The sequence below is a fragment of the Nyctereutes procyonoides genome, unplaced genomic scaffold (genome assembly GCF_905146905.1).
Source record: "Nyctereutes procyonoides isolate TBG_1078 unplaced genomic scaffold, NYPRO_anot_genome, whole genome shotgun sequence".
Lineage (NCBI taxonomy): Eukaryota > Metazoa > Chordata > Mammalia > Carnivora > Canidae > Nyctereutes > Nyctereutes procyonoides.
Window position 1 is genome coordinate 5,819,018 of NW_026575156.1, and position 26,624 is coordinate 5,845,641.

The window sequence follows — 26,624 nt, forward strand, 5'->3', positions numbered from 1 at the left end:
GGCTTCCTGCATGGAGCCTGCTTCTCCCTCTGCCTATCTGTGTGTGTGTCTCTCATGAATAAATAAATAAAATCTTTAAAATAAATTGAAAAATTTTAGCTTTAAGAGTTTCAATTTTTTACAATACAAAGCTGTCTATAATTGGAAGGTTGCTGATAAAATGCTTTGTAGAAATAATTTTTATATGCACAAATATTGAAAATGCATTCTAATAAATGCTGTTTTAGTCTATGACCAGTCAGAAGCAAATTTAGGATAGCTTTCAAATGTTAATAATTCATCTTTTGAAGATATAAGCAGATCAAATTAAGTAGTATTCTATTGACTTGATGTTTCAGTCAAAAATGTTATGGTTGATATTTCAGGCAAAAAAATATTATGGTAATATCAAATGTAGACAGATATCACATTGGTTCTGCTAGGTAAATAAAGGCTAGAAAAATCATTACATTTTCCCTTGTATTTTAACTTCATGAGAGAACATAGTCTATAATATGTTAAAAAAATCAATGTTTTTCTCTTTAAAAACCAACAAAAGATTTTTAAAACTTTGATGGATTTACTTGTTACAATTAGACTCAATCTTTAAGGTTGCTAAAATTATTAGCTAACTAGATAATCCTCTTTTGTCACCCTCTCTTGACAAAGTTGTCTTGATGAGAAGGTTATAGAGGACTCAATTGCATTTCAATTGCCAACACACCCAAACAAAAATTTATTTTTCAAAATGAATGTTTCTCAACATTATTTAGTAAATATTCAGACATTATTAGTTTCTATGAGTAATTTAATTATGCATGCACTTGCTCATTGGATGAGGAAAATGTTTATATTAAATGCTAAATGACCATAGCTTGAGCCTAACACCTTTAGAATTTCTGAGCCATCTGCAAAACTACTATAGTGATCTTTAACAAATATATTTGGGGTTTTTCTGTATCTGGGCACTGTTCTAGGCACAGTGGATATGATGATGATGAAGATGCACATAGTTTAAGTTCCTTGGGGCTTCTGTTTACTATTTTTATATGTTATGAAAGAAACAAACAAGAATTGAGCTAACGAATGATGTGGATGTGCCTACTTTGGGAAGGTGACAAGGTGACTAGAGAAGGCCATTGGAGATGGAAGGAATATTGAATGGGAGACATGGGAGACTTAAAAATTGGGAATGGGATGCACATAGGAACCAAGGAGGAAAGGACAGTGCAGAACTGGGGTAGCCTTAGGTGGTGTGAAGAATTTAACTGTAATACAGTTTAGATGAGGAATAAATAGCACTGGAGGACATTGAAAATGTAGACATGACTTTGTATTTTATTTCAAGTAGAATAAAGAAACAGTGGAAGTTCTGCAAGCATGGAAGATAGATGATACTATTTACAGTTTAAAGAGTCACTTGAGGAGCACCTGGGTGGCTCAGTGGTTGAGTGTCTGTCTTTGGCTCAGGGCATGATCCCCACGTCCGGGATTGGGTCCCAGATAAGGCTCTTTGCAGGGAGCCTGCTTCTCCCTCTTCCTGTGTCTGCCTCTCTCTGTGTGTCTCTTATGAATAAATGAATAAAATCTTTAAAAAAAGAGGCACTTGAGTTGTTGTTGATATTGAAGAGTTACAGTGGAATTAGGGAAGCATTTTTATAAGGCTTTTATATTAGAATGAGAAGTGGCAGAAGGATTGACCAGAATCAGTAACAGCAACCAGGATAGTAATAGTAATTTATAGTGGTTGAAGATATTTGGAAGAATAATTATAATGTTACCTATGAAACCTAAGTTACACAATGAAGAGAGTGATACCATTTAATACCTAAATCATCATGAAAATAGTGTGAGGATAATGGTCTAACAGTTCCAATGAAATTGAATGATCATGGCAGTAAATTTCAAGAGCAAGTGTTGTGGTAAGAAAGCAATCTTCTTGAAATAAAAGTTCAAAGGTGGCCCAAAATGCGGAGATGGCAAATCTAAATGGTGGCCATGGCAGTAGATAACTGAGTTAGAGGGGAGAGAAAGAAGATGGATAGACTGAGACCAGAGCATTAATCCCTGTGAAGGTTTAATGTACGATGATTAGTGACAGGTGGTAAGAGGAAGGACAAAATCTTCAGTGAATTAGGGGAGGTTACCATGAAGTTGAAAGAATAGGGTTATTGGGTTTTTAAGTCGAATTACTCAGCTTTAAAAGCAATCTAGAAGTTGAGGTTGTAAACAAAATCGCAATCGCTCATTGAAGAACTGTAGAAGAAAGTGATCTCATCTCTAATGTACAGATCGTTATATATGATTTGAGCTTATTTAAATGGAAGCATAATTACCTCAACCTCAGCATGATGAAGCCCTTTGAAAAGCTTAGAAAGATAAGGTTGGAAATATACAAAGTATTGCCATTATAAAAAAAATCCCCAAATCACTACCTGGAATACAACGTATTTTTCTGGTTTTGTTTTTATGAGTAATAATTGCACAATACACAATTTCATTTAAATATATATATAAAGCATTAATATCATTTCAGAATTAGTCACTATGCTTTATTGATAAGTAAACAATCAATGTGTTCCTTAACAGAACAACAGAGTTATTGTACGAAGGAAAAGATGGCTTCAGCTTCAGTTCTTTGCCAAGTCAGGTAATTAAAACATACAAACAAATTGCTGTTTTTCATGGAACACAAATACTGATATAGAAGACACACATCTCTGGAATACTTATCATATAACAAGACTTGTGTCAAAAAAGGAGATGTCATCTCTTGTCTCCAATTTGACATTTAAGTGACCTGTGACTGAATTTATCACAGAAAAATCCATAAGCATAGGGCTTTTAGAAAGTTCAAACTATGGGTGACCGTAAAGCAATAGCATCATCTGTGAATCAGACACTTTGGCACTAAGGGCCTCCTGATTCAGAACCTCTCCTATTTTTCTCTACTCTGCTTTTCCTTTTCACAGTTTCCACAAACCATCACCTATTTAAAGGACAAAAAGCAGAATGAAGACATCTTAGAGTACAAACTCCAAAACAAATGATTGAACAAATTTCACTCTACCTTACATTTTGGTCAGTTCTTTGGGTTCTTTCCTAAATATTGGCTAATGCTATGTAACATTATAAAACAAAACACATAATTAAAAATATGGTTTCAAGGCTTACTGGCCATTTTTGGACCATTAAGCTGAAAGACAGTTGTTATTAAATATTCAAGTAAAACACTGCTAGAAAATACTTATAGATCTTGGAAGATGATTTTTGAAAATACAGTGCTATTTCTATAGGTTTATATTCCCACTGGAGAAATTGAATCATTTCTTCACATTGTGAAATCCTTTACCTTTGAATTCTTTCTTTCCCTCCCATGAGGAGTTTGATGAATTTCGATGTATCAAAAGATGGTATGTCCCATTCTTTATTCTTTGAATTGCAGTGATGAAACTTAAAAATTTATCAAAGATGAGGAAATACACTGTGAAAATGTAGAGTGAAAACAAGAAGAGTTTAGTTGAAACTTTGATTAAAAGAGGGTTGACGGGTAGCCGGGGTGGCTCAGTGGTTGAGCATGGCCTTCAGCCCAGGGCCTGATCCTGGAGACCCAGGATCGAGTCCCACGTGAGGCTCCCTGCATGGAGCCTGCTTCTCCCTCTGCCTGTCTCTGCCTCTCTCTCTCCATCTCTCATGAATAAATAAATAAAATCTTAAAAAATAATAGGGTTGACATCATATAACTAGCTATATTAGAAGTCATTTAGCTGTTAACATGGTTGCTTTAATTCATAATCATAAGTATGAGAGAGAGCTGTCTAACACATGTGCATCTCTCCATCTTAATGCTTTGTGATTGTTATAAATAGTAATTAAGTGAGGAATTGCTAGTATTCTTTTGTGTTTAGGAGATAGATCATAAAAATAAAATAGTACAGAATTGATTTGACAAAATCTAGGAAAGAATGCCATAGTAGTTAAGAGCTCAAGTTCTGAAAAATTCGATCTTTCCCACTTATAAGGTATATAATTTTGAGAAATTCAATTTGTTCCTTTCAGCCTCAGATGCTTCATTTGCAATATGTTATTATCAGACATATGTTTATGAGAATTAAATATGTCTCATGTATGAACACTTAGCTTGCATGTAGTAGTAAACGTCAAAAAATTATATATACATAAATAGTATGTGTATTCATATGTGTATTTGTACATCTATTTGCAAATGCAGTCATATAACTAGATGGATATTAAAAATAGATTTTGTTCATAGAATTTGTATCACCAAATAACATTATTCTGCTAAATGATTTATTTTATTTAAAAGACATGAAAATTTCATATCAAAAGGGGTATTATTTAAATATATATGCAAGAAAATTATCATCTACATTAGATTCTATCTCACAATTTTCAGAAAATCTATTAAAATTAAGTTGGCAAAAGAAATTTAATTTTACAGGTAAGTACATTGTGAATCTAATCATTTATTTTTTTGTGCCTACTTCACTGCATGTTTTTCATATTATGCATTTTTATATCCCTGGGTCACTACAAAATATAGAAGTGCCTGCTAAACCACATTCAATTACTCTCAGTATGGTTTTAAAATATGCTGTAATATGCCTTAATCAGACTATCTCAATAACCATAGCAGCTCACTCCTTTTATGTTCTTAGATAAAAGGAATTTTCCTCAATTGCCTCAAAGTTTAGTTGATTTGAGAACTGTGAATATTTAGGTCACTGATAATTTTCTAGAAATGATGTCTGTAAATTTGCAAGTTCACAGGCTCACCATGCCTGTAAATTACTTATGGTTAAGGTATCTAAATCTAATTTAAATAAGTAGCTGCTTTCCTCAATGAGCAATTTTATAAAGAAGCAACCATTATATTAATGCAGACCTGTATAAGAATTATTTAAATCACTAATGAAGTTTTTAAGGACTTTTCTTAGAGAACAAATACATCAGACATTATTTTTTTTAGATTTTTAAAAAGATTTTATTTATTTAATCATGAAAGACACAGAGAGAGAGAGAGGCAGAGGCACAGGCAGAGGGACAAGCAGGGTCTCCAGGATGATGCCCTGGGCCGAAGGTGGCGCTAAACCACTGAGCCACTGGGGCTGCCCACGTCAGACATTAAATAGCACACTGAATAAAGAAATCCAACCCCTGCATTTCCCATAATAACATTGGACATGCACATGATATTTTTTATTATCTGAAAGGTAAATTATTTCACTCTATAATATGTTTTGAAAATAATTTCTAGGGGATCCCTGGGTGGCTCAGCGGTTTGGCGCCTGCCTTTGGCCCAGGGCGCGATCCTGGAGTCCCGGGATCGAGTCCCACGTTGGGCTCCCTGCACGGAGCCTGCTTCTCTCTCTGCCTGTGTCTCTACCATTCTCTCTCTCTATGTCTATCATAAATAAATAAATAAATCTTTAAAAAAAAAGAAAAGAATTTCTAAATAGCAATCATTTCCACATTCTATACTTCTCTTCTGTGTGCACATTAGTGGTTTCCAACTCTGGTGAGGAGATATCCTCCCTGATTAATAATCCACAAAGTAGAAATTAAAACAAGAATATGTCACCAAAATTTGAGAATACTAAGTGTGCTTTATTTGTAATGACTCGTTTATTTATTCTAGGGAGAGAGAGAGAGAGCATGCATACACAAGTGGGGGGGGCAGGCAGAGGGAGAGACAGAGAATCTTAATCTTAAAACAGAGAATCTTAAGCAGGCTCCACCCCCAGCATGGAGCTCAACACAGGACTCCATCTCACAACACTGAGATCATGACCCTAAGATAACAACCTGGGCCAAAACCAAGAAATGGACACTTAACCAACTACACCACCTAGGCACCCCAAGAATACTAAGTGTTCTTAAGGATATACTGATTTAGGAACTTTTGTGCTTTCCCTCATTATTTTTCTGATAGTCTCTGCATGGGCAGGATTTTCAAGTTTCTAAGCACTGAAATTCCGTCGTTTGGTACCAGAAGAAAACACCAGTCCTAAGAAACTTAAACCTAACAATATTGAGAAGGAAAAGTACTTAGAGAATTGTTAACAAACAGATTATGGGGAATGTGATGCCCCTTCTTTACTGCACTATATGCAGGTTCTCTTACATTCATTAATAATTAATAGGTAAAATATTTATCTCTTATTTTTCAGATTCAATATTCTCTCTAAGTTCACAGTGGGCATTATTTGTTTCCTACTCAGGTAAGAATATTTGCCATGCACCCTTTTATGGCTCCAAACTGTGCAGCATCTTCTAGACATCCACTAAAGATAAACACTACCGTTCCCAGTGTCATTAAAATACCTTGTATATATTTTTATACCTTAAGTTCTATAAAGGCCACCAGCCTATGAAAATATAGCTTAACCTTAGTCTGGTGTAATGTGGACACTTCCTTTTGGGGTTGGATTTGAAAACTATGCATAAGATCCAATTTTTCACAAATGCACATGGTCAGTTCTTGCTAATTAGGCAATATATTTCTCTTGCTGATTAAATAAAATCCATCTGTGCAATTGTGCAAAATAGTTTTAAAGTCATGATCCCAGAGACCTTATCATTAATTTACCTTATTACTCTGACTTGAATGTTAACTAGGAACATGGTGTCTCCAGCAGAGTCAGAAATCCCGTATAATGGGACCATTGTGGTTCTTCTTGTCATGGATGTGTGGCTGTTTCCCATAAGGAAAGTCAGGAGATAACTCATGGCTGAGGTACCATAATCCATAACCTAAGAGCTAAACAAACTGCCTAGAAACCAGGGATAAATGCAAATTCCACAAATAAAAAATAAACCTTTTGAGATTATCATAATTTCCATAATGCATAATTCATTATATCCTGCAAAAGTTGAGTTTCTAGTGCAGCCTAAGTTTTATTAGAAGCGTGATTTTCTAGAAACAGAAAAAATCTGGGTGTAGTAAAATAATTCAGGGAGAGAGGCTGTTAAAGGGAAGGGAATTTTAACTGACTAGTGTGAAGTAGGATATAACCACTTTGTGTGAAGTAGAGCTAGGTAATACTGATAATTTTAAGGAATATGTTTCAACTCCAGTTGTCCCAATGCCACATATGTCATCTGGTACTGGGGATTTCCCCCTCAGTACAATTTGGTAATAAGAGCAAACCTAAAATTTAGAGACATTTAATTTCTCTCTGGGTGTTGATAACACAGAGAAAAAATGAATTAGCATCATATCTTTGTGCTCTTTTAGACAATATTACAGTAACAATAAGGAGACAATCTCTATTGATTTCAGTGGGAACATTCTTACTATTAGTAATTCTGAATCAGTAGTACAGAACAGAAATTTCAGTAAAAACAGTGCAGCAAATAGCATTTTTCAAGACACTTGTTTGCTGGCCTAACTGTTGATGGTGGTTCATTAGGGTTTTTTTCAGTGGAGGAGAGGGGATTAACAATCTTGCTGAATCTCACATTGTTTCAAGTAAGAGGACTTTTATTTTATTTCTTTATTTTTTTAAATGTGTTTTTTTTTAAGATTTTATTTATTCATGAAAGACACATAGAGAGAGGCAGAGACATAGGCAGAGGGAGAAGCTGGCTCCGTGCAAGAAACCTGATGCAGGACTCCATCCCAGAACACCAGGATCACCACCTGAGCAAAACGTAGATGTTCAACCATTGAGCCTCCCAGGTGCCCCATAAGGAGACTTCTAGGATGAGAAAGTCAGTTTTCTGCTATGACTAGTGAATAAGGTAAGTAAGACCTAACCTTAGTATATGGGAAGGAGTGAGAGGGAAGATAGGAAGAAAAGAAAGTATAGTCTCCCATTGACAAACAGGCAGGAATGATGTCCTGTTGGAAACTTTGCTAACTATACAATATTGGACAGACCTCACTTACAGAATATTTGAATAATGGAGGAATGAATTTATAGCATAGGGCTAAATTTTCCTGGCCATCAGGAAGATATGAAATTAGCAGGCCTACAAGCTGTTACCAAAGTCTCTTTTTCATTCATCATCACCAGAGTGGAATTCAAGTGAGAGGTGGGTTGCTGATTCAGTTTTTAAGAAGAAAAAGAGAAATTAATGTTCTGAAGTTGTGTAATGGGTATAGCTGTCATTTTCTTTTTTTCGTCATCAAAAAAGTACATCTTGGGGGGCCTGGGGTGGTGCAGTGGGTTAAGCGTCCAACTCTTGGTTTCAGCTCAAGTTGTGATCTCACAGTTGTGAGATTGAGCCCCATGTTGGCTCCATGCCCAGCAGGGAGTATGCTTGTGACTCTCTCTCTTTCACCCTCTGCCCCTCCCCACTACTTTCTCTTTCTTTCTAATAAATAATAAAATCTTAAAAAAAAAAAAAAGGATGCCTGGGTGGCTCCGGGTTTGAGCGTTTGCCTTCAGCTCAGGATGTGATCCCAGGGTCGAGGGATCCAGTCCCGCATCTAGCTCCCTGTGAGGAGCCTGCTTCTCCCTCTGCCCGTGTCCCTGCCTCTCTCTCTGTGTGTGTCCCATGAATAAATACAATCTTTAAAAAAATAAAAAATACATAAAAGATAGTACATGTTGGTGCTTAGCAACCCATCATATACAGCAAACCATGATAAGGCTTTTCCAGTGAAGTCTTAGTGCTGTTTCCAGCTATAGGTCCTTATTGTGAACCAAATTGTCAGACATGTGTCTTGACACTTTGTCCAAGTCAAGTTGTGAAAGAAATTCTGTTGGCTCACTCTGAAACTCTGGGAAAATACAACACAAAATCACATAGTGACAGTGCTTCCAAAATTTTTCTGTATCACTATACACAGAGTGACAGTATTTATATAACACACTGGTATTGTCAGCTGAGGCTGCCCAGGCCAAAGGTGAGGGGTCAGATGCTTTAGGGAGCCTTAAGCTCTGCCTGGCCACGTTGGTGTGGCTCCTTTACATCCGTGCCATCACACTCCTTGGGAAAATCTGATCTGATCTGGTGTACCAAATGAATATTCTAGCCCACACATCAACACTTTATATACATTAAAGAGAATCCATAAATCTTCTTTTTTGCAGCTGCCATATTTAATAAGGGCTATAAGCAGAACATCTGGCCACTTACAAACACTTCCTACATAGAATTTTAAAATGTTTTGGAATTTCTGAGTTGGTGTTTCAGATGCCCTAAGCAGTGACAGTGCTTTATGAATCCAAGAGAGATTATAACCTTTTCTACCATCAGACCTGTAAAGCATAGTCCATATTGTTAAGTATTCAGAACACAGATCAAAATATTTTAGAAGAATCTTGCCAATGGTCACTATGTCAGTTTTTGTACATGGTTATGCTTTATGCTTTATTTATTCTGAATATCATAAATGCACTCCAGATTTTTCAGGTGAATAATGGGTCCTGGATATATTTTCAAACAGTCTTCAAAGAGCAAAGGGGAAGAAAATGAGCCACTTTCTTTGTCTTGAGAGTCCACTCCCCCAGCACACAATGTGTGTGATTGACAATAAGACATTTCTTGATTACTATTAAGTCATGCTGGAGAAACTTTGGGACATATCCATCATGCTCAATTCTTTCTAGCATCATCTCTTTGTGCTGCGGAAGGATTACACTAAGGAAATGAGGAGTGAATACTTTGGTATTTTGAGCAAAAATACCTGAGGAGCACCAAAGATGATCGAAAAGTGGGGGAGAGTCAATGGGTGGGAAGATACAGACTGCTTTAAAGTTTTTTTTTTCTTCCTTTTTCCCTTATTTTTATCTGTTTTTAATTTAATTAGAGAAGGGCAATACCAGAAAGAGTTAGCAAAGGAGAGTGCTCTGTTACTGAAGCAGTGTGGGAATAGTCTGAGAATGAGGAATGACCCCAGCCTTGGCTGTGTTATTAGGCAGAAAACAATATTTTTTAACAGCCTGAGTAGAAGGTAACGTAAGTACCATTAACAATTTTGCTTCTCCAGAAGTAAAAAAATACTCATTACTTTTGCGATTGTTCTCAGCCAAGAAGTACCCAAGGGCATTATGAAAGGGACAATAACTGATGCTTTTTAATATGTGACTGTACACTGTCCAGGAGAGCTGCTGCTTTGCCACCTGAGCAGAATGCTGAGGAGTAGGGAAGTCTCGGGAACTCATGAGCAGACTGCCAGCCACAGACCAGTTTTATTTACTTTCCAACCTGCCAGTCTTTTACTTTTTTTTTCTCTATGATATATAGGTTTTACTACATTTTAAATACATTGATTTATACATATGTACAACCATACAGAAACAGATTTACATAATATTATTTATAGATCCAATGCATAATGGTAACAGGAATATCTATCAAAAGATAAAGCATAGTAGAGCTTTATAATAGATCCATTAAAATTATTACTTTTAGTGTCATGAAAAATTGCAAGAAAATAGATAGAGACATAGATAAATATGTGGGGATTTTACTTTTATTTTCTTTCTTTTGAACTTTAACTTCCTCAAAAGGCTTTCTATAACATGACTATTATCAACACTTTACCTTTACCATACCTTATTGTATCTGTGCGAACTCCCAAAGTAATTAGAAAGTAAAATTTAAAAATATATTTATTTAAACACATATGTAAATCCATAGTTAATTATTAATAATGTTGCAATGCTATTAATGAAATAGCAATTTATTATTTTATATAGTATATTCCATTTAATGTCAGTAATTCATTTCTGAAAACAGACTTTCTGCATGCAGGTGTAAATAGAGAGACTATTTTCCATTATTTTTTATTTTTGCATTTTAATTCCAGTGTAGTTACCATGAACTGTTAAATTATTTTCAGGTGTACAATATAGTGATTCAAGAATTCTAAATATTACTCGGTACTCAACATGTTAAGTATACACTTAATCTCATATATCCTGAAGAGATAGCACTGAATTCTCACACCTTCTGCCTTTCTTCCCAATCCAAGAATTAAAAATAAAATAACCATTCAGGTCAGAAAAATATAACCAGTGGTCATATCACAATGACTTTTGTGAGAAAAAAAGAAATAGAAGAAGAAATTGAATTTTCAGTGCCTGGACAGTATCCTGAGGCTTCACAGAGGGTAGTAAGATGCCAACTACAGGTTAATCACATGATAAGTGTACTTTCATCCATCCCCACACACACCTCCCCTCTGGTAACAGTTGGTTTGTTCTCTATCATTAAGATTCTGGTTTTTGGTTTGTCTCTTTTACCTTTGCTTGTTTGTTTTATTCATTTATGAGAACAAACATTCTTGCATGAGTGTAAATTGGGAGACTTTCCCACTATTTTGAAAGCAAAATCATTGCGATTTATTTACATGTCAATCCTCATCAATTTCTTAAAATATAACCAAAATTCAGAGCTATACTTTTACATAAACTGCAAACTCATGCCAACATATAATATTGTTGAAAACATTATTTTCTGGTCACCAAAAATTCAGTTGTTGTCCACCAGCTGTAGTGACCCAGCGATATCCAATCAAACCAGCAGTACTTGGGATATGGGATCCCTTTGTTGAGTTTTAGGGAGCTATTCCAACCATCCAAGTGTGATTCTGGCATTCCTCCAGTTGTGTTTGGAATAGAGCTTACAAACTTTTTCCCACTGGAGACTTTTATGTTCTGAGACATTAACAACTGTTAACAACATAGCAACTTTTCCTATACAATTTTTAACTGAAACTTGTTATTAAGAAGTAGATACATAAGTTAGTATGTAAAAACTAAGAGGAATTCTCCAGTTAAATATTTCTTCATAAAAAACATAATTATTAGGAAAAAAATCTGTTTTTATCATACCGCCAGTTATCCTGGAGGTATACTGAAGAGACAGCACTGAATTCTCAGGCCTTCTGCCTTTCTTCCTAGTCCAAAAAAGAAAAAAAAAGAGAGAGAGAGAAAGATCCAAAAATTTAGATGTCTTTGCCAGATGGTTTGGATTGTTGGACTACTAGATATCATTCCAGAACTATAGTTCCTGAAATTGAGTAGTCCTTTGGTAGAATAAAATTAAGGATATCATATTAGCATGCTTTCCCAATTTTTTAAAGCTGTATTTATGTAAATTTGAGCCATCTCAACTTGGCTTTCCTATTGGCCTTGCCATTGTAGAAATGAATGTACCCAGGACAGGGGAAGAGATCTCAAAAGAAACATTAGAGATAAATTAAAGCTGTTTCTGTTATAAAAAGGAAACCCTTTCATCAAGTATTTGTATTGTTACATTTTAGGATTTTTATAGCAAGAAAAATAACAGTATGGAAAGTAATGATACCTTTTTTTAATTTGCATACTGTTTTCCATGATGAAATAATTTTCCATCTCTAAATAAAGCCACACCCATAGAGTTAGGTCATCAAATACCAATTATTTTTTTCATGCATATTTTATTGGAAAGTATGTGAGGTGAGGCTCAGAAGGCAGAACAATGAAGAATGAGTGGTGATATATTAAGCTGCTGAAAAATCAAAAATAAAATAACCATTTAGGTCAGAAAATATAACCAATGGTCATATCACAATGATCTTTGCAAAAAAAAAAAAATTGAAGAGGAACTTGAATTTTCAGTGCCTTGGAAGCATCCTGAGGTTTCACAGAGGGTAGTAAGATGACAGGTTATAGAAGAATGCACTTTCAGGGTTATGATTCATATTGGCTATGATAATAGAGACTAGTCACTCAAAGACAAATACCATTTCTCTCATATGTGGAATTTAGGAGACAAAACAAATGAACAAAGAGGAAAAGAGATAAACAAGATGACTCATATACAGAGAACAAAGTGGTGGTTGCCCGAGGGGAGTTAAGTGGGGGTATAGGTGAAATTAATAAAGGGGATTAAGAGTATGTTTATTTCAGTGAGCACTGAGAAATGTATGAAATTGTTGAATCGTTATAGTGTACACCTAAAACTAATATAACACTGTTAATTATCCTGAAATAATTTTTAAAAGAAACAGTAAAGGACTAATCCATAAAACCTCATAGCAAGCAATTATTTCCAAAAAAGATTATGGTCTGTTTGTGTTTGTGTTGAAATCTTGGAGTATTGTCATTTTCTACAACATTTTTGGTAATTAGATATTTGGCTCAGATTTTGTAATCTAACTTAATTTTACCTTAGGAGCCCACCAGAGTTGTTTTCTCTCAGTTTTTAACTTTAATAAAATTAGTTGTTCTTTTAATAGTTCCCTTAGATCCACATAATATCATTAAAAAAGAAAAAATATATATGCCATTAACAATCACAGTATTTGCTAATCTTGCGATGTTGGAGAATGTTTACTATGTGATTAAAAGGTTTAATTCATGGGGCACCTGGGTAGCTCAGTTGTTTAAACATCTCTGATTCTCAATTTTGGCTCAGGTCATGATCTCAGGGTCATGGGTACATGAAATATGGACTGGGAGTAGGGCTCTGCACTCAGCAGGGAATCTGCTTGAGAATCTCTCCCTCTCTCTCTGTCCCCTCTCCCTGCACTCTCTTTCTTGCTCTCCCTCTCTCTCTAAAATAAAAAAAAAAAAATCTTTAAATTTTTTTTCAAAAAAAAGGGGGTCTTAAGTCATAAGAATGTATAGGTTTGTCATAAGTAGGTCCTTAAATCATATTTAAAATAACAAGATCCATTGTGATGCCTGAACAAATTTTATGAAGTCCCCACTATGTTCTCCTCTGTGTATGACTGAAACAAGCAAAGATGATCTGGGGTAATAAAACATTACCATGCTGACCCTACATGTCCCAGGATATATTTGGGTGGTAAAGAACTCCAAAAGGCTAAATGTCCAAATGTCCACCAGTCACTTAGAATGCACAATACTTGTCAGGACAATTGTCATAACCTTATCAAATATTTAGTCCACCTTACTTCTTCTGCTTTTTTTTTAAGAACTTATTATTTTAGAGCTATTTTAGGTTCACAACAAATTTGGAGGACAGAGATTTCCCCTAAGCCATCTGCCCCTACACATGTAGGCTTCCTTACTATCAACAATATCAGCAACATCAAGGAAGATGTGATGTATAAACACACACACACAATAGAATATTATTTAGCCATGATAAAGAAGGAAATCCTGCCACTTGTGACAACATGGATGAACCTTAAGAACCTTATGCTAAGTGAAATAGTTACACAGAGAAAGACAAATACTGGATGGTATCACTTATATATGGAATCAAAAAAAGCTAAACATTTAAAAACAGAGAAAGTAGTGGTTAGCAGGAACTGGGGAAATTGGGGAGATGCTCTTTACACTATGCAACTAACATAAATAAGTCCTGGAGATCTAGTGCATAGCACAGTGATTATAGCCAACAATACTCTATTATAAATTTTAAAGTTTCTGAGAGACTATGTCTTAATCATTCTCATCACAAACAAGAAATGACAATTATGTGATATGATAGAGGCTAACACTTTGGTGGTCATTTTGAGATACATAAATATATCAAATCGAAACATTGTACACCTTAAACTTACACAGTGTTATATGTCAATTATTTCTCAAAAAAAATTACTCCCCAGAATAGTAAATTTGCTACCATGGACAAACCTAAACAGGTAAATCATAATCATCCAAAGGCCTTAGTTGATCTTAGGGTTCACTCTTGGTCTTGTACGTTCTATGGGTTTGGACTAATGGATAATGGCATGTATTCATTATTATAACATCATACAGAGCATTTTCACTGCCATAAAAAATCCCCTAAGCTCTATTCATTCACCTTTTCTCCCTCCCCACATCCAGATCTTAGCAAACACTGAACTTTATATTCTGTCGGTATGTAGCCATTTCAAATTGGCTTCGTTCACTCAGTAATACACACTTAAGGTTCTTTCATGCCTTTTCATGGCTTGGTAGTCCATTTCTTTTTAGTACTGAAAAATATTTCATTGTCTGGATGTACCACATATCTGTTTATCCATCCACCTACTGACAGGCATCTTAGCTGTTTCCAAGTTTTGGCAATCATGATTAAAGCTGCTATAAACATTTGCTGCAGGTTTTTGTGGGGACATGAGTTTTCAACTCGTTTGATTGAATACCAAAGAGAATACCGAATTGTCTAGTAAGGATATGTTTAGTTTTGCAAGAAACCACCGTCTTCCAAAGTAGCCATACCATTTCACATTTTGGTATCGTCAATGTTCCAGATTTGGGCCATTCTGGGAGGTATGCAGTGGTATTTCATTGTTGTTTTAATTTTCATTTCCCTGAGAATATTTGATATGTAATATTTTGTATATGCTTATTTGCCATCTTTTTTTTTTTTTTTTTTTTTGCTTATTTGCCATCTGTGTATCTTTTTTGATCATGTGTCCATTAAGGTCTTTGGTCCATTATTAATCAGGTTGTTTGTTTTTCTTATTGTTAAGTTTTACCAGTTGTTTGTCTATTTTGTATAGCTATTCTTTATCAGATGTGTCTTTTACAAATATTTTCTCCCAGTTTATACCTTGTCTTCTAATTTTCTTGACACTGTTTTTACAAAAGTTTTAATTTTGATGACGTCTAGCTTATCAATCATATCTGTCATGGATCAAGTCTGGTGTTAGATCTAAAAGGCATCACCAAAATACATACATAGGTGCATAAATACATACACATGTAAATACATACATACATACATAAAATAAATAAAAAGGCATCACCATACTCAAGGTCATCTGGATTTTATCCTATGTCATCTTCTAAGAGCTTTATAGTTTTGCATTTTACATTTAAATCTATGATCTATTCTTGAGTTAGGTTTTGTGAAGCATATATAGTCTGTTTCCAGATCATTTTTTTTGTCATGTAGATGTCCAGTTATTTCAGCAGTGTTTATTGAAGAGACTATCTTTGCTCCATTACATTGCCTTTGCTCCTTTGTCAAAATTTAGCTGACTATATTTATGAAGGTCTATTTCTAGACTCTCTATTCTGTCCTATTGATGTATTTGTCTATTCTTTTGCCAATATCACACTGTCTTGATTTACAATAAGTTTAGAAATCAAATAGCATCAGTCCTTCAACTTTGTTCTCCTTTACCCAATTTCTTTTGATGTCTATGTTTGCACAAAAACTATTCTTAGAAGAGGGGCTAATTGCTCAGATTTAGACAATGATTTTAGAACAGGTTTGCTTTTTAAAACCTGTCACTATTAAGAAAAGGTGTTTCTAAAAATGGTAGAGTAGTTGGGAATTATGGTGTTTATTTTTAGGTGTCCATTTGGCTAAGTTATAGTACCCAATTACTCAACCATTAATGTAATTGTTGTGAAGGTATTTTGTACATGTGATTAATATTATAATAAGTAGACTTCCAGTAAAGGAGAATATACTCCATATTAAGTGGGACTCATATAATCAATTCAAAGGCCTTTATGAGCAGTTTTCCCTGAGGTAGATGAAATTTCACCTGTGAAGTGCGGCCTCAACTTCTATCTGAGAGTATCCAGCCTGGCAGCCTGCCCCATTGATTTCAGATTTGCCTAACCAGACCCCACAATCATGTAAAGCAAGATTGAATCATGAATGTCTTTACACACACACACACACACACACACACACACACACACACAATCTCCTACTGGTTCTGTTTGATGGATACAGAAGTCATATTAGATATTCATTTCACTCTTGTCATATTATAGTTGACCTCTACCTGAAAACATACCACATTATTCCCTTGCTCTGAGCTGTGGAGAGGCAGTTGGAATTCTTGATACATGCATTTTCAGTATTTCTACTTAAAAAACCTAAATCATGATTATTTTTAAATGAAAGATAACTGAAGTTGGAATAGGAAGCTCAAATGATTGCTTTCTAAATATGAAATGTGAGCTAATTTACTTGAAGATCATCTCTAAAATAAGTTAATTTTAAGGCTATTTTTTTTCTCCTCTTACTATACTAAATAAGCACTGGGACAATTCTTTAAACTCTGGAGGTGTATTTATCTGTATCATTCTATCCAATGTGCACTCAGTCTTTACCGCTGTAGTATTTTGTATTTCCATTCTTCAATGTCACTTCTCATTAATGGACTGATTCAGTTACTGTCATCTGATGACTTCTGCATTGCCATCTTACTCCATGAACTCATTATTTTCTAATTACCATTTTAGGCTTCTCTTTGATTCATCAGTTTTTAATATTCCACTTAATTGACTCCTTTGTTTAAATGATGTAACAAATGGTGTTAAATTTATCATTTATCTTATAAATTCTGATATGGGAGAGCTTAATTTGGTTGTTCTATTTTCTGAATACAAAAGCTAAAGAAACATTTTCTGTATTTCTATTCAAATTTCTATCACTGAAGTCATTCTTATACCATGACCTTTCAAAATGTTCTTCAAAGACTTTAGAAACAGTTACATGTATACTGGCATTTGTTTATTGTGAAGTTTATGTTATGCTCATTTTAAAAAATCTGTAACCTTTCATATGATATGTATTTTTAAAATCTTAACTCAGATCTTACTTCTTAGAATTAAGTCAAAAATTTAAAAAAGTCAAAGAATTAGTAATAAAATGTCAGAATGTGTCAGGGATATATCTTCAATTTTAAAGTAAAAAAAAATTACTGGAGAAATTTAGAAAAATGTTAAAGAAAATCAATTTCTCTAGCATGTGATATCATCTTTTTCATAAAAGATTACACAATTTCCAAAATGTGAGCAGAAATATTTTATTGTTAACATTATTGTACTACAAATAAAACTATGTGTTTTTTTAGTATAGGGCTAAGAATCTAAATATTAGTAAATTTGCATATTAATTTGAATAACTCACATTTATGAAAACATCCTAGAACAGAAAGAATTCAAAAATATGAATTGATGATCTGTCTTCAATTTCCAAATGTACTAATATGAGTCCCAAATGTTAAATTTATTCCAGGAGATTTTAATGTCTAATGGAAAAGCTTTGTGTAATTTGTCACAATAAGAATGGCATAGTGGCACCTTATTTTCCTTTTTTTTTTTCATATATCATTGTAGACAGAAGCCTGTACTATGTGACTGATACCTATGAAAAGAGATTTTTTTAACTCCAAATTCATCCTATAGTATTGACTTTCAAATCTTTTTGAATCCTACACAGAATGCTTACTCTAATTTTGAGAGTACAATATAGGCTAGTCAGATCTAGATTTTAAGAGATGGCCAAAATATAGTGGGTGTTACTGAAACCACACTGGAAAAAAAAAATTCATTATCTCAAGTATCTTAAGAATGAGAGATTTAAAGTCAGCCCTTTGTATTCCAAAGAATTTCTATTATTGAACTTAACACACATGTAGTATGAAGTTCTATGCAGTATAATTGACTGAATATTTTAATTTTTTCCAAATTTTCTGATTTTCCAGAGTATATTGATAATTCCATGACTAAGAAAAGAGTTTTAACCACATTTAAAATAGGGGGGTTGAAAATAGCCTGAATCTAAAATGTGCAGTGGATACTGTGGAAATAAAATTTTAATTCATCTCCACTAAATAGAAGTTTCTTCACTGAAAGCCTCATGTAAGTAGGTAAACAAAGGGCAGCAGTGCTATTGTTGTTGCCAGAAAATTCTTCCATATCAATGTACGTTCTCTCTCTTTTTTTTTAAGATTTTATTTATTTACTCATGAGAGAGGGAGAGACACAGGCAGTGGGAGAAGCAGGCTCCATGCAGAGAGCCTGATGTGGGACTCCATCCCGGGTCTCCAGGATCACACGCTGAAGGCGGCGCTAAACCGCTGAGCCACCTGGGCATCCCCTGTACCTGTGTTCTTAAGTACTTAGGTACTTTAGGTTTCCTACAACACATAGCAAGGATCTGCCAGATTTAATTCAGACTAGAAATACTAGTGATATATTAAAACATCATATATATATATATATAATATTTTTAAAAAGCTATTCTCTTGGCTATCTTAATATTTAAGACTAAATTTAATAAGGAAATAAGTCTCAAAGCATTTGCCAGATTTTTAGAGAGCACTGAAAAAAATAACAATAGATTTCCAGAAGGAAGGAATTGGGAGGAGAAGGAAGGAAGGGAGGGAGGGAGGAAGAAGGAAGAAACAAAGAAAAAGAAAGAAAAAGGAAAAAAAACTATGGATGAGATATGGAGGGTGGATCTTTTTTGGCTTTGCACAATATCCAATTGGCTGAAAATAGCCAATGTCAGCTACTCTGATATTCATTAGATAGACACTGTATTATAACTTGTTTTCATGGCCAGAGATTAATAAATGAAAAGTCCAATTATTTAAATCTCTCTAACAACTGATGTCATAGTTATTTTTCCAAATTATGAATTATTTTCATATTCTGTATCTCTACCTCATGCTTTACAAGTCCCATTATTGTTAAAATATATTGTCCCTTACAATAAAATTTAGAGAAAGTTAATACACATTGCAGAATTCTTTGTCAACATTGTTTTATAAAAATGTTTTTATTTTAACAACTTTGTTGTGGCATATTTAACATATCTTAAATGCCACTTACTGAAAGCACACAAGCTGACAAGTTTTGCATACACCCGTGAGGACATCACCACAATCAATATTTTGAACACACCAATAACCCCAGAAAATTTCACCATGCCCTTTTTAAATCCCTTTAAATCCATGCCCTTTAATCCATGCTTGACCTCCAATTGAGTTTCCAAACATTGGCTAGACTAATTTTCACCGGGCCCAACTGTTACAGCAAAGCTCTCTGCTCCAATAATCCAAGATGGTTTGATTTAATAATCACAACTAATCAAAATTCAACAACTGTTTTTAAGGTTGTTATAGACAGGTGTCATCCAAACTGTCTCCTTCTTCTCCAAAATGATCCACTAGTCCACTCAGGCCAGACTTAATTTAGCAGTTTTATCCATCACCCTAATATGAACATATCTGCTCATTTGATAGCCGAGACAAAAATGTTCCTTATCCTCCTATGAAAGCCAATCTACTCCTCATGCTCCATTCTCCATAGTATACACACACCAAATAATGAATCCACCTCTCTTCTGAGCATTTACTTTTTCTCCTGTTATTTAATAATTATCTATAGTGTTCTTTGAAGTCTCTTATAAAGGACTGTAGTTTTTGGCATACACCTCCCAAACTCCTAGATACCCACTCTGACTCCATGTCAGAATATAAATTGGCATCCTACTCCAGAGTAAATAGAAGCCATCAGAAGAAAATCCCCTCATTTTCCTGCAATCAAACATATTCAGGATTTCTGTCATCCTTCTTCCCTCCTATTGTGATAGAAGATCTATTCTTTCTGACCTGAAGCCACTCCCTGTACCTGTGACTTAGCTCTCATCAAATCCTACCTTCTCAGCCATCAATCATCATTTTTTCTTTTTGATGCTTTCCTTGTCCTCAAATGAGTCCTTCCCATTGCCTTAAAATAAAATCCCTCCCACTATGCTACATTTCTGCACCCCACAACTCCCTGTCTATTCATCCTTCTAAACTTCAGACCAGGATATCCCCCAGCTTATTCAAGTCATTGCCTTGTGTAATTCTGAGTCATTTCAGGTGTAAAATGCCCAAAATGAAAGCTGTAGTTTTATGAATTCCATTCCACTACAAAAAAAAAAAAAAGCAAGAAAAATTTCACTTTTGGTCTTTTTCCAATGTCTCCTATTTCAGTAAATATCACTATGTGCAAGGCAGAAACTTAGTAGTCATTTTGCATTCTCTATTTTCCTTTTCTTTCCAGATAGAGACAATCTTAAACTCTGGTCAGTTTTGCATACTAAATACCAATGTCCATGCCTAACTCTCCATATCCAGCCTCTCAAAAAATCTGTCTCTGTTCCTTAATCCCAATATTCAAATTTGGTTTCTGTCCACAACCCTTCTAATAAGACTTTGCTAAAGTGTGCATTGAGGCCTCTGTTGGTAAATTCATGGAGTTTGTTGGTCTTTATCGTGCTTTACCTCTCAGTAGAATTCGAAACAGTTCTCAATTACATTCTTCTAGAAACACTCTTTTCCCTTGTCTTCCATGAAAACTCTCTTCTAGAATTCTGACCACTCTTTCACAGTAACCCCCCCCCTTTTCCAATCAACTGGACCATTAAAATTGGAGTTTCCCAACTCTCTGTCTCTGTTCTGATCACTGTACCTACCTTTCATTATATAATCTTATCCATGATGTGGTTTCTATGACCCCTTATACACACTGTCCCATTGTCTTAGCCGACTAGTGCCTACACATCTGCAGAAAAGTCTGCCCAAAGTTTCAGGAAATAGTAATTCCCCCATTTATTACTCCCAAAAGATCATGCAGCATTCATTATAGTATTTGCCAGTTCCAATTATAAAATTATTATTTTTCTTCTTCTTCTTCTTCTTCTTCTTCTTCTTCTTTCTTCTTCTTCTTCTTCTTCTTCTTCTTCTTCTTCTTCTTCTTCTTCTTCTTTCTTCTTCTTCTTTCTTCTTCTTTCTTCCTCCTTCTTCTTCTTCTTCTTCTTCTTCTTCTTCTTCTTCTTCTTCTTTTCTTCTTCTTCTATTAAATTACTATTCTTCTATTAAAATCTGTCCCACAATTATACTGTAAGTCACATGAGAACTAATTTCACATTTTTAATTTTCATCTTACTTTTTACTCCTTTTTATATACAAAGATCTTAGAATTGCACCTGGAGCTGTATATAACAGATGCTTAATAAATATTTGCCAAGTCAATAAATATTAAATGAATGTATAAATTGACAAAATTCAGTGTACTCTATTGATTATGATTGACAGGAGACTTCTCACTTTTATAATGACTACAAGAATTAAGCAGATTTATTTGACGATACATGATACTGCTTTTACAAAGATAGCAGCTTTGATGTGATGTATTATTTCCTTTCTAATAGTGTAAATGTTGTAAGCTGCTACCTAATCACAAATCAATAAATTAAAATGTGATCTGATTTTGAAAACTTGAGGAATAAATGATAGATTGCATTAAAGATGATAGTTTTCCTTATAAATATTGAGCTAACCTACTTCTAAATCAATCATAATACCAGTTTCCTTTATCCTTTTTCTCTGTAAAAAAGGTATACTATGGCATTCATTGAACTCTAAAAAAAAATTAGGTTTAATGGATTTATTTTCTTCATAATAAAGAAGAAGACCATGTTAATAGTTTAGATTTTAAATCTAGAATTTAATCTTATACTGCCATCCTAGACCCTTTAGTCAATACATTCCCTTTTATCTCACATTACATTCTGTGTTAGGAAATGTTTTATACTTGATAATAATAGAAAATGCACATACAGCATTTTCTTTTTTTAAAATAATAAATTTATTTTTAATTGGTGTTCAATTTGAAAACATACAGAATATTTTTTTAAATTTTTAATTAATTTATTTATTTATGATAGTCACAGAGAGAGAGAGAGAGAGAGAGAGAGAGGCAGAGACACAGGCAGAGGGAGAAGCAGGCTCCATGCACTGGGAGCCCGATGTGGGATTCGATCCCGGGTCTCCAGGATCGCGCCCTGGGCCAAAGGCAGGCGCTAAACCGCTGCGCCACCCAGGGATCTCTACCAAATCTCACCCAGTGCTCATCCCGTCAAGTGCCCCCCTCAGTGCCCGTCACCCATTCACCCCCACCCCCCGCCCTCCTCCCTTTCCACCACCTCTAGTTCGTTTCCCAGAGTTAGGATTCTTCATGTTCTCTCTCCCTTTCTGATATTTCCTACCCATTTCTTCTCCCTTCCCTTCTATTCCCTTTCACTATTATTTATATTCCCCAAATGAATGGGACCATATAATGTTTGTCCTTCTCCGATTGACTTACTTCACTCAGCATAATACCCTACAGGTCCCTCCACGTTGAAGCAAATGGTGGGTATTTGTCGTTTCTAATGGCTGAGTAATATTCCATTGTATACATAGACCACATCTTCTTTATCCATTCATCTTTCGATGGACACTGAGGGTCCTTCCACAGTTGGGCTATTGTGGACATTACTGCTAGAAACATCAGGGTGCAGGTGCAGGTGTCCCGGCGTTTCATTGCATCTGAATCTTTGGGGTAAATCCCCAGCAGTGCAATTGCTGGGTCGTAGGGCAGGTCTATTTTTAACTCTTTGAGGAACCTCCACACAGTTTTCCAGAGTGGCTGCACCAGTTCACATTCCCATCAACAGTGCAAGAGGGTTCCCTTTTCTCCGCATCCTCTCCAACATTTGTGGTTTCCTGCCTTGTTAATTTTCCCCATTCTCACTGGTGTGAGGTGGTATCTCATTGTGGTTTTGATTTGTATTTCTCTGATGGCCAGTGATGCGGAACATTTTCTCATGTGCGTGTTGGCCAAGTCTATGTCTTCCTCTGTGAGATTTCTCTTCATGTCTTTGGCCCATTTCATGATTAGATTGTTTCTTTGGTGTTGAGTTTAATAAGTTCTTTATAGATTTTGGAAACTAGCCCTTTATCTGATATGTCATTTGCAAGTATCTTCTCCCATTCTGTAGGTTGTCTTTGAGTTTTGTTGACTGTATCCTTTGCTGTGCAAAAGCTTCTTATCTTGATGAAGTCCCAATAGTTCATTTTTGCTTTTGTTTATTTTGCCTTCGTGGATGTATCTTGCAAGAAGTTACTGTGGCCGAGTTCAAAAAGGGTGTTGCCTGTGTTCTCCTCTAGGATTTTGATGGAATCTTGTCTCACATTTAGATCTTTCATCCATTTTTGAGGTTAGCTTTGTGTATGGTGCAAGAGAGTGGTCTAGTTTCATTCTTCTGCATGTGGATGTCCAATTTTCCCAGCACCATTTATTGAAGAGACTGTCTTTCTTCCAGTGGATAGTCTTTCCTCCTTTGTTGAATATTAGTTGACCATAAAGTTGAGGATCCACTTCTGGATTCTCTATTCTGTTCCATTGATCTGTGTGTCTGTTTTTGTGCCCGTACCACACTGTCTTGATGACCACAGCTTTGTAGTACAACCTGAAATCTGGCATTGTGATGCCCCCAGCTCTGGTTTTCTTTTTTAAAATTCCCCTGGGTATACGGGGTCTTTTCTGATTCCACACAAATCTTAAAATAATTTGTTCTAACTCTCTGAAGAAAGTCCATGGTATTTTGATAGGGATTGCATTAAACGTGTAAATTGCCCTGGGTAACATTGACATTTTCACAATATTAATTCTGCCAATCCATGAGCATGGAAAATTTTTCCATCTCTTTGTGTCTTCCTCAATTTCTTTCAGAAGTGTTCTATAGTTTCTAGGGTGTAGATCCTTTACCTTTTGGTTAGGTTTATTCCTAGGTATCTTATGCTTTTGGGTGCAATTATAAATGGGTTTGACTCCTTAATTTCTCTTTCTTCAGTGCTTTCTACATTCGATAGGTCTTCTAAACACAACATCTCCAAAGAAACGAGAGCTTTAAATGACACACTGGACCAGATGGATTTCACAGATATCTACAGAACTTTACATCCAAACTCAACTGAATACACATTCTTCTCAAGGGCACATGGAACTTTCTCCAGAATAGACCACATACTGGGTCACAAATCAGGTCTTAACTGATACCAAATGACTGGGATCGTCCCCTGCATATTCTCAGACCATAATGCCTTGAAATTAGAACCAAATCACAACAAGAAGTTTGGAAGAACTTCAAACACGTGGAGGTTAAGGACCATCTTGCTAAAAGATGAAAGGGTCAACCAGGAAATTAAGGAAGGATTAAAAAGATTCATGGAAACTAATGAGAACGAAGATACAACCATTCAAAATCTCTGGGATACAGCAAAAGCAGTCCTGAGGGGGAAATACATCTCAATACAAGCATCCATCCAAAAACTGGAAAGAACTCAAATACAAAAGCTAACCTTACACCTAAAGGAGCTAGAGAAAAAACAGCAAATAGATCCTACACGCAGCAGAAGAAGAGAGTTAATAAAGATTCGAGCAGAACTCAATGAAATAGAGACCAGAAGAACTGTGGAACAGATCAACAAAACCAGGAGTTGGTTCTTTGAAAGAATTAATAAGATAGAAAAACCATTAGCCAGCCTTATTAAAAAGAAGAGAGAGGAGACTCAAATTAATAAAATCATGAATGAGAGAGATCATTACCAACACCAAGGAAATACAAACGATTTTAAAAACGTATTATGAACAGCTATACACCAATAAATTAGGCAATCTAGAAGAAATGGACGCATTTCTGGAAAGCCACAAATTACCAAAACTGGAACAGGAAGAAATAGAAAACCTGAACAAGCCAATAACCAGGGAAGAAACTGAAGCAATCATCAAAAACCTCCCAAGGAAAAAAAAAAAACCTCCCAAGACACAAAAGTCCAGGCCCACATGGCTTCCCTGGGGAATTCTATCAAACGTTTAAAGAAGAAATCATACCTATTCTACTAAAGCTGTTTGGCAAGATAGAAAGAGATGGAGTACTTCCAAATTCATTCTATGAGGCCAGCATCACCTTAATTCCAAAACCAGACAAAGACCCCACCAAAAAGGAGAATTACAGACCAATATCCCTGATGAACATGGATGCAAAAATTCTCAACAAGATACTAGCCAATAGGATCCAACAATACATTAAGAAAATTATTCACCGTGACCAAGTAGGATTTATCCCCGGGACACAAGGCTGGTTCAACACTCGTCAAACAATCAATGTGATTCATCATATCCGCAAGAGAAAAACCAAGAACCATATGATCCTCTCATTAGATGCAGAGAAAGCATTTGACAAAATACAGCATCCATTCCTGATCAAAACTCTTCAGAGTGTAGGGATAGAGGGAACTTTCCTCGACATCTTAAAAGCCATCTATGCAAAGCCCACAGCAAATATCATTCTCAATGGGGAAGCACTCGGAGCCTTTCCCCTAAGATCAGGAACAAGACAGGGATGTCCACTCTCACCACTGCTATTCATCATAGTACTGGAAGTCCTAGCCTCAGCAATCAGACAGCAAAAAGAAATAAAAAGCATTCAAATTGGCAAAGAAGAAGTCAAACTCTCCCTCTTCGCCAATGACATGATACTCTACATAGAAAACCCAAAAGACTCCCCCCCAAGATTGCTAAAACTCATACAGCAATTTGGCAGTGTGCCAGGATACAAAATCAAAACCCAGAAGTGAGTGGCATTTCTATACACTAGCATTTTCATTTTAAAGCAACTTCTTTAAAATGCTTTCATGGTAATATACATATCTATTTGAAAGAAAAGGTTTTTCTTTGAAATATTGCTTTCCAAACATCTGTTTGGAATATATATCTGTTACCTCTTAACACTGCACATTCAACGTATTAGTAAAAATCACACCATGCTATGTCATACTAGTTTCATTTTCTCTCTTTTCATGTTTACAGATCATACCATTGTTTCTCATCTATTCCCTTATTTCTATCTATAAGAAAATACAATGGCAATTCCTGCTTTCTTATTATAACAAAATAAATTTCATTTATCAATGTGATGGATGAAAATCAAGAGAAAAGACCTTAGATTTTACTCATAAGTGGAATTAAAGAAACAAAACAAATGAACATGGTGGCGGGGGGTGGGGTAGGTGGTGGCAGGAAGAGGCAAACCAAGAAAGAGACTCTTAATCATAGAGAACAAACTGACGGTTGCTGGTGCTGAAGAATAGACTA